Genomic DNA, 10,661 nt, shown 5'->3' with positions numbered 1-10,661 from the left:
CTAGAAAAACACTCAGAAATAGCCTCAAAGTTCATGCCACAGGAATAGGAAACTATTCCAAACGGAGGGCTGGAGGGGGTATAAAAACCTACTACCCATGTGCTCAGCCCCTTCTTCCCCCTGCTCTTTTCTGCAAGAACCATCTTTCTGCCTCTTCAATAAACTGTAACCTTCTTCCCAAAGCAGTCACCATGTTACTGATTTATCCCCGGCTTGGATGAACCAGGATGAAGACTTTACTTCTGACACCACAGAAATAGGAAGATGAGTTAACTGATGAAAGCCCTTATTTGGCCCTAAATGACCAGGGAGATGGGCTAATTCAGACTCAATAATCTTATAATGTTCTCATAATGATTATAAGAACAATTTGTAGTTAAATCTGTTCAAAATTAAATAGTCATCCTCAGTCAGAGACCACTGAAAGATAGTTTGACATTTGAGGGTGACGTGATAGTTGAGGTCACTCTTGAAATTAGCCTGAGAGAAGAATCAAAGGCAGTAAATGTTATATACACATTTTCTATCAACACATAAAAATATATCAACACTTCCTTGTAAAGTGGGTTACAGTTAATACGTTGCCATTAATGACCCTACGGGGTTATTAGAAAAGTAGTGATAATATTCTAAAGCAGGACCATATCTGAGAAACCTAAGAAGTCTGGGTTCAGACTATGCTGAGCATACTTTGGTCACTGTCTGACAGCTTCTGGTACCACATTCTTAGTGGATGTTTTTCTGCTAAGAAGAAAAAAAAAGAAAAAAAAGCAGAAGAATAATGCGGAAGACATGAGAAGATTAGAAGTGGAAGGATGTTGCCTTCACTCGCTTCCCCATCCTGTAGAATTCTCTGAATGGGTCATGGTAATTGCATAATAAAATCCTGATCTGGAATGAGAAAGTCCCATCAAACTTCGTGGAACTGAGTCAACATACATTGGATTGAATGATGTTGCTTCATATCTCGCTTTAAAAATAAACCTAATAATACTTCAGAGCTGTTATGAAAGGGAAGAAAAATTAAACCACATTAGGGTCAGTGGAGCAGCTGGATAGATTTTAAACTCTGGTCTTGTGGGATCCTAGTTTTCTTTCTCTAAAGATGGTGATATGATTTAATTTTGTTATTTCAACATCAAGTCAGATATTTGCCATGATTGCACCTCCCTGCGTGAGTGTGACCTGGACATCTGCCCCAAATCCTGTCTTGATTGTGTCATGGGTTAAACAACAAACAGCAATGATATGATTCCGATAAAGGAGAATATTCGTAGCTCATGGTTGAACCAGCTAAGCTCAGAGAACATCAATGATACGATTGCTGTTCCTTTGCTAAATACCACTCATAATGGTATATGCCCCAATTACTATGGTGTCCAGGCTATCTGTGTACCAATATGAACATATCCTTTGTAGGGCTTGATCTGATTTGCTTTCTCCCCAGTCACTTGTAGTTGCTTATATCAATAGATTATTGTTTGCTATATGATCAAGTATTTGATGATTGCAGTTGGTAGGAGCAATGGTCTAGGTCCAGCACTTTGTGAAGACAGATCAAATTGTCTGCACCTGGCTTGTGATGCAAGTCTGAACATTATTCATACTGAAGGAGTCATTCAGGGTGGAGACAAAGACAACCATGAAAATACTTCTCTTTTGGCAGGCTTTCTCTTGGAAATTCCCAGAAGCAATAAGTAAGGAAATAGCTAAAAGAAGAAGACGCTGGACCTGTTGGTGAACTCTGCAAGAAGCTGGATAGTGTGGAAGAACTTGTGTCATTGAAGGACCCTCAGATTTGTATTCAGAGCATCCTAGGTTCAGATCTTGATATTAGATGTCTTTCATTTCAGGCCGCAGAGAGGCAGTTGTGGCTTAATAGGACAATTTGTCTGACGTGATCTAAAGCATTTTCCTATGCAAATCTAGAAGCTTGGAACTTGCATGCCGAATCAGACCATGTTTTGAAAGCCATGTGATTCTTGGTGTGATTACTGAGAATCGGGATGTAAAGTAGCTGGATAACCCACAAGACATACAAGAAAGTTCCCAGGGTAACTCACCAAGAGGCATGAGTTTGCAGCATCCTGTGGATGAATTTTCTTTCCATAGAAGTCAGTGAGGTTAATCGGGGATTATTGCTAAAACCAAAACACTAATGATGAAACCACAGTACAGTGATGTGTTCCACAAGACCAGTTGACTGCTGCCAAAACTGCTAGCTGATTGAGTTGATGTGGTATTTGAGAACCACATCAGTTTTATTTCTTTACAAGTCTGAACCTCTTAAGGAAATCCCCATGGAGAAAGCAGGCAAAAAAGGCAGGGGATTTTTTTTTCTTTTTGCCCATCTAAATCCATAGGCTCTCTGCTTCTCTCTTTCCTTCTGTATCTCCTCCTAATCACTCCAGCTTTCTCTCCCTCACCCCACCCCAAACATCTAGAGGACTCTTCAGTTCTATGACTGATTTCAAATGACTTGTAGACCAGGGATTTGTCAAAGACATCAACAGTGCCATTAATATATACATTCGGAGAGCCATGGCTGTGCTGACCTTTTGTAAACGGACCGATGAAAGTGCTTCCTATAATCCAGAATGGGGCTCTGGAGAGGATGGTTTTTGTTTTTTTTTGCTTTATCCCATCTTCATTTAAGCACAGATGATAGAACTGCCACTTGGGCAACAATTCCGTACAGAATGATGGAAGGAAAGTCCCATTGAAATCTATGATGATACCATAAAAATATTGGAGCAATTCTTGGCATTTTTGTATTCCAATCTTAAATATCGTTTCCAAATATTCCAATTGGAAGTATTATTTTAGTAATAATTTTATGTTGCCAGGGCTACTGCAAGCAGGTGTGCAAGTTATGCCAGGCACAAATTAAGTTTTAATAATCAATTCTCCATTCTGAACACAAACTGCCTCTGCTCACCAATGTCAGATTTCACTTGTTCCGAAATGATTGCTGTATATTAATTCAGAGAAACCATATATATTGAGCAATTTGAAACTGTCAATGCTGCTAACATCTTCCAGTGTGCATATTGCTGCAGTTCCAGGAAGGTAACAAATATGACTTGTGCCAAGTCCTTTGTGCAGTGACAAACTTGCCTTATAGGTCAACAACAACCCTGTACATTGCTATGCCTTAATTTAAAAGAGTTTTAAGTACCGTATCTTCTACTGCCTTTGAAATATCTATACTACATCTTGATCCTATGAAAAAGTGCTCTGGGATAGTATGTTAATCATGCATTTCTTTCCTTCTTTTCATTTTCTCTAAAGTAAGTGTAAGATCTTGCACTTGCAGAGAGCAAAGCTTAATCCTTTTTTTCTCTAATTATCTCCTTCCTGAATCCTCTCTCAAAATCTCAATTGACACTAATTAAGGTTACCTTTTCTTTTGTTGTGGGTGGCAACTTTTAAAGAAAGAACTGATCAACAGTGAAGGATTTAACTATTCTATCCCATATGTTTACTTTTGGAGTAATTAACCTAACATGTAGTTTACAGTAGTCCTGCTGTTAATAGAATCGGTTTGTTAAATATGTTAATTTAGCATGGAATCGGAGCTATTACATCATGCAGAGTCACCTATTGAAATTTCAACAAAAGTTTGTTTTCCATAATTATATAGGGAGCTGAAGTTGTGAAAGAGATTTCTGCTTTCATCCAGCAGCCAGCCCTTTGAAAGAGTAATGTTTGCAAATGATCTTGTAATATACTTAACTTTAATGGCAAGCTCAGACTGAAGTGTTTTCATTGCTTAGGCAGGCTACCCTGTCTGGGTTGTAGAAATTTAGATGACCTCTAGAATGGCTGTAAAGATTGTAGATATTTTTTGTCATCTTGTGGTTCTGGGTTTTTGCCAGCCATGTAAGATGGCCCTAGCTTAGGAAATAAAGAAATAGAAGCTCTTGCTCTTTTGTGCCTACAAATATTTTTTTTTGCCCACTATGAGTTTTGCACACTAATCAATTATATCTACTATTGTGGTTGTCTGTCCTTCCCCCTCCCCCATCAAATGGTTTACGGTTATTGATCAATGATTGAGAGTTACCTCTGCAAATTTATCTACTCATGCTGTCATCACAACAAGAATATCACTCCAATCAACACTATCCATGGTGGGCAAAAACTGTTTGGATATGGAAATTTAACACTAGTGGTAAACGAAAATAAAAACAAGAGCTGAAATAAATGTTTTGCAATAGATTTGAAGAAATAAAGCAATTGCTAACTAAGTAGTCCTTACAAAAAATAAAGATCACTGAATTTAGGAGAATGTTTTTCTAAGTCAGAGTGCCAGAAATTTAGGACAAGGTAATTTTGGGAAAAATTTATCCTTCCTCTGTTCGATTAAAGTCTGTTTTAGTCTTCTAGATGCTAGGTATCCTTTGTAAACATTAAATAAAGTGAAGCCTAGATGGAAGGTATATTTACCGGATAAGAAATCTGAACTTTAGCACAGAGAATTTGTCAAAGACTTTCCTAATTCCTGAACAAAGCCAAGCTGCTGGCAGTCTAAGGTCAGCAAATACACTGTTGGAATTGGAGCAGAATTGAGGAGAAGTCTGAAGTTCAAAGGTTGATGAATCGCATAGAGTACTATACTGATGAAGAAAGTTGCTCAGTTAGTAGAATTGCAGTTCTGCTGCTTCAGTGACACTCATAGCCAATAGGAATCTGTAAAAAAAAAAAAAAGCATTTTGGGGTGCATATAAATGTTTAGGGTGAAAGTCACCTTTCTTAAATCTTAAATTTCTGCTAAGATGCCTGTGCATGTAATGGATTCACAGAGAAAATATTCTGTAGTGGCATAGATCTAATCTTTTTTAACAGTGTAATCTATAACTAGGCTTAAAATTATTTAATTTAATTTAATGTATTTAATTCCTCTTATGCATCAATAGTTAATTGGTGCGTTTTCCATTCTGATACTATCTAGATGTCTTGAAATTCCTGGTCATCGTATCTTAAGGCCTTATGGGCTTGGAAAGTCCTGGTGCATGGTGATTGTACCTGCTAGTTATAATTTCTCAAGGTGAATCATTAAGCCATCCACACCCTGGAAACCACAGGTTCAGTCTTAGACTAAAGGGTCAAAATTACATATTCCAGAAATACAAAAATAATGTATTGATAAATTTATGATATATTCATACATTTATCAATATATCATTTTTGTATTTCTGGAATATGTAATTTTGACCCTTTAGTCTAAGACTGAATCTGTGGTTTCCAGGGTGTGGATGGCTTAATGATTCACCTTGAGAAATTATAACTAGCAGGTACAATCACCGTGCGCCAGGACTTTCCAAGCCCATAAGGCCTTAAGACATGATGATACAGTCATAATTTGATATATTCATAATAGCTGAAAAAAAGATGAAAAGTAAACAGAGAAGATAGAGAAGTAGCCCGATTAAACACTTGAGTTCCAGAGAACAGCAAGAAAAAATTACTTATATTTAAATAAGCAGTAAAAAGAAATTGACTATTGTAATTAAATAGATAGAAGGATGAGATATTTATTTAGGAACGTTACAGAAATCAAAGGACCTTTTCATGGAAATATGGCTATAATAAAAGACAAATATCTACTGGAGAAGTATTATATAAAGATCACATAGAATGAGCACATGGAAGAATTGGACAAAAAGGGTCCCCAAATCAATAGTATGTATGATGCTTTGATTACTGAAGGAGAGCCAGACATTCTGAAAAATAAAGTTAGAAAATATTGCTAACAACTTCAGTTGGCCAATAAATGATCAGTCTGCCTCTGCTCGGGAATTAATTTGATTGTATCACCAACAGAATGGTCAGTGAAGTCTGTCAGGAAGACCCATGGTGAAAACTGTCAGAATAAGAGAAGCCACTATTACCACACCAGATCAGCTAAGCATAATTTAAAGTTGCCTCAGGAATCAGCTGAAGATCAGATGGATATCACATTATCTGGGACAGAAAAGAAAACCAAGTTTGGCTATCTCAAAGCCTAGCTTGACAAATCCCTTATTCAGTAGCAGGTTTCTCTAATATACACTTTCCATATATGTTGAGCGTGAATGCTAGTGGTTCTAATAAAACATGTCAAGACATGTCTAGGTTGGGGAAAGCTGTTTTAGTCCCGTGGATGCTGTGTGCATGCTAATCTTGAAACTTCCTAGCTTCCTTGCAGAACAGTTCTGAATTCTGAAAGTCATTCATAACACCCAGAGACACTCAACAGATTTGAAATCACACTTGTGGCATTTCATAGATATTTAAATGTCATATTTGCTACTAATTGTACAGTGCAGTAGTACTGTATTCTTCTTACCTCTTTTTATCATCATTATAATGTCGTTAGTGTGTAGGGTACTCTAGACATTGCTTACAGTATTTGCTCAGGAAGTTATAATCAGGTAGACAGAGATGTACATGGATTAAAGGGAGTGAAGAACACGGGCAAATACAATTATAGGTAACAAAATGCCAGGCTAAAATCCCTACCATGTATAAGAGTTGCTTTAATTAAAGATCCCATTATAAGATTTCCAGTGGGTTTTACAAAGCAAGCCAGTTAACTGCAGAAATTTGTACATTCAGTTATTGCTCCAGGAAAAAAAACCACTGTGAAAAATGCTTACAGTATTTCTTCATAGGGTGGATGGTTCTTCATTTGTGAAAACTCCTGCTTTGTCCTGTATGTATCCTGAGGTTTCTTCTGCCTACTTAAAATAAAGCTGTGGTGCCTTGCTATCATGGAAAGCGGCTGGTTTTTGGCTTGGTGTGTTATGTGACCCCAGCCACTAAGATTATTTCATGGTTCAACATGTTGTACAAAGCCAGGATATTTTATTAATTGGGTAAATTGTGGCTTAGTGAGTTAGAATGTTGTGAGAACATGAAGTTTGGAAAATAAAATTAAGCAGATGAAGCAAATTCAAGTGGAAAATGATATTTTCTTTGCATCAGACAACTCTTTGTCCAAATTCATTGTCTATGGAAATATGTCATGATTATTTAATTGTATATATTAAGGATATATGGTGGTTTGGATTCAAAATCAAAAAAGGGTCTCAGAGAGTGAAGAAGCACAAACATTAGCAGTTATCTGTAACTCCTTAAAGCATCCAAGTTATTTCTTGGGATTGTGTACTGTAATTATCCTGTGCAGATGTGTGTTAATGGTGTCAATTTAGCTTGTATTCTGGATTTTAGCTCAGTAGATTTCATTCTCTAACTTTTCTGATTCGTCTACTGCTTGTACATACAGAATTTAACTGTCAGAAAAACTTAACATCCATGCATCTCTTTATAAGCTTGGTCCTTGAACCTTTTAAATTAAACAAATATATCAATGCACTTATTTGTTTATTTAAAGATTTTATTTACTTATTTTTTACTTATTTATGTATTTATAAATTACTTTGGTTAAGGCTATTCTAAGTGGTTATAGAGAGCCAGGACGATGACAGTGATGGAGATATGCAAGAACCATTGTCAAGGCAGAGGGGGCTAAGGGCATTTTTTTAGATCCAGAACAAAAAGCTAACACTCAGAAGCAGCTTAGTCAGACACCTCCCTATTTTACTGAACTTTAGAAGGAGGAGGAGATACAGCACAATCAGACTTACAAGATCCTATCATTATAGCCAATCTCAATAAAAGTAGTTTTAGCCTTGCTGTGTAAGTTGACTCCTGATCTGATCTACCTAAATGGGGTTGACGGCGACATACAAAAGAAACACTCACCATGTAATATTTATATAATATATATAAAAACTTCCATAAAATATTTCAAAATTACCAATCAAGTTTAAATCAGTAATAAAACAGTGATGTTAAAATGGTTAACGTAGGTCATATACATTAGAATGGTTTCTATTTAGTTGCCTCATCCAACCCATTACCGAACCCATGTACAGTATTTTATTCAGGACACACACAATCTTTTCTGATTCATATCTTATGAAGAAATAAAACTTTGCATCACAAGCATATGGATGGTATTTCATCCCAGAACTTTATATAATCACTCCAGTTGTTATCAAAACAATAGTTAAAAAGCACAGAGTACAAGTCAGTCACTTATGGCATCATAGAGAATTTTTGCTGGGGTATTAAGGCACAATCATCCAAAGCTACTCTCTTAAATCATCTCTACAAGCAGGCGTGGAATCAACAAAGAACAATGCTTCCAATCCCTATCTCACAAATATAATGCAAAAGGATACAGTAGAGTAGAGCAGCATTTATCCATTGTGGCAACTCTAAGATGTGTGGACTTTCATTTCCAATATTCCCCAGCCAGCCAATTCTGGGAGTCAAAGTTATGCATCTTAAAGTTGCCAAGATGGAGAAACACTTCCATAGAGAATATCCATACTTAGCACTACTAAAAACCATCAAGAGGTTTAAAAGGATCAATAGTCATCCTGGCTTTGCCTCTTTCCTGTGGAAGGTCTTTGGTAAGAGAGTATGTGGCTAATTCGCTTACAAAACCTAGCCTGAGTGCACAATGATCCAGATAAAAAGTTTATTTTGAGACCATCTGCAGCTATATGAACATTCTTATAATACATTGCTCTCCAAATGGGGTATTCATGATTAGGGGGTAATAGTAGTAGTAGTAATTCCTCTTGTGCTACTGTGCACATCCAATGTTTTCAAACAATTACGGTAATTTCTATTTATTCTAGCAGGATATCAACAACCTGAAAGTGGAATGTTCTGTGCCAAGTTTTATAAGGTCTGCTTGTCTTTGTTTTCTTCCAGATGGTTTCCAGCTGATTGCAGTCTTCGCATGGCAGTTATCTGGAAGAAGTCAAATGTGTTCCCATGAAGCACATTTTCTGTTTTGCCATGATGTTCTGTATCTGACATGAGTTACTTCTTTGTAGGATCTCAGCATTGATAACAAAATTGAAATATGTAATGCCAAGGATCTTTCATAGACAGTGCTGGTGAAACATATTTAGTCCTTGGGCCTTTTCACTGTGTCATGTTCTGTGTTTCACTATCATATGCTGCAGTTGGCAAAACAATATTGTTATAAAATTGAAGCTTTGTTTCAGTGTTAATAGTTGACATGGGCCAGATTGGGAACAACTGCTAAAATATACCAGTGCTATTTCAGTCCTGGATTTCATGTCTATCTTAGCATCTCCATCACTGCAAAATGTGCTTCCCAGAGGTGTGAACTGCACTATCTCTTCAGTGCGTTCATGTCTGATAAGCGTTTTGTGCTTCCTGTAGCTTTCCTCAGTTGCATAACTTTTGTTTTGATGGTACTAATTTGAAGTCTAACTTTGAAGGGCTCCACTTCCAACTTCTCAGTCCTATCTTACAAGCATTCCTTGGATTCTGCTATGACATGATATTATCTGTGAAATCATTTAGGTGGTAATTATCATAAATTTCCAAATCCAAGGAGGGGATTTCCCAATATGTGTGCACCACAACCTGTTTTAAGGATGGTAGAAACTTTTCGTCCTGCAGTTATGGATCCACCCAATCATGTATTGTCTAATCTAACATGGATAAGGATTGAACAAAATTGTTGGTCACATTCTTCAGCCACAAAAATTGAAAATGGTCCTCCATAATATATTACATACTGCATAAGATGCCTTATTAGATGCTATGGCAAAAGCACAATGAAGATAATCTCCCAAGCCAGGGGTGGGGAATTAATTTTTCCAAGAGGCTACATGAGAAACCTCCACTATTGTGGAGAGCTATCGCCACCACCCTGCCACTATCCCGCCCTCATTGCTACCACTGCTGCCCTGCCCCCTCCACCACCTCAGATGCCCTACTGCCCACTGTTACCATTACCACAAACAGTAACAGCTGAAGGGCCAAATGTGGCCTGCAGGCTATAAAATATCGAGGTCTGCCCCAAACCATATCACAAATTTTGGTGAATAGCCAGCATAAATTAATAAACTGCAAAGAAACCGCACCTGAGTAATTAACAGCTGAAAAAAAATGTAGGATGTGGGTTTAATGACCAAGCCAATGGAGGAAAATGGGGGCAGAGGGATCTGAGGCCTACTGACAAATGTCCTGTATCACTCACTCCCTGTGTAGGAGATGGGGGTGGGGTGGGAGGGTGGATTTATTTCAAGCAGTTTCATTTCAGATAACTGGCATCAGAGGTATTAGAAGGGCCTTGCCAAATATCAAAGGTCCTCTGGAAGTTAAAGTTATCTAGGGTAGGAAGAGTGATGTGTAAGCTCTTTAACACATGTTTGATCTATTCTAAGAGCTTAATTAACATACAGAACTCAGAATGCAGGATGAGGATCTTGTATGCGCTGATGTGTATCTTTGTATTTTGTGCTGCCACACTGAAAGTGAGTCTTTTTTTGGCCTGAAACCAATTGACACAATATTCTCTTCCCTAAGGCCTAAGGTAATTATAAAGGAAGGCCTAAGATAATTGTAAGTGGGGATGGGAATACAAAAAAACCTATTCAGTTCTGACTGAATGGTGAGGAATGGAAGGATTTGGGTCAGGTGACCCTGAGGGCACCAATAAACCTCCAAGTGGCTTCACTGACTCTCAGAAAGAGTGCTAACAACCAGATGACTGCAAGGAATATAAATCCTTCCATCCTCCACCATTCGTGGATGAGAAGTGAAACATCTTCAAGGTAAAA

This window comes from Protobothrops mucrosquamatus, unplaced genomic scaffold (assembly GCF_001527695.2).
Source record: "Protobothrops mucrosquamatus isolate PMUCROS unplaced genomic scaffold, P.Mucros_1.0 scaffold1610, whole genome shotgun sequence".
Taxonomy (NCBI): Eukaryota; Metazoa; Chordata; class Lepidosauria; order Squamata; family Viperidae; genus Protobothrops; species Protobothrops mucrosquamatus.
Note: the sequence above shows the minus strand (reverse complement) of the source record.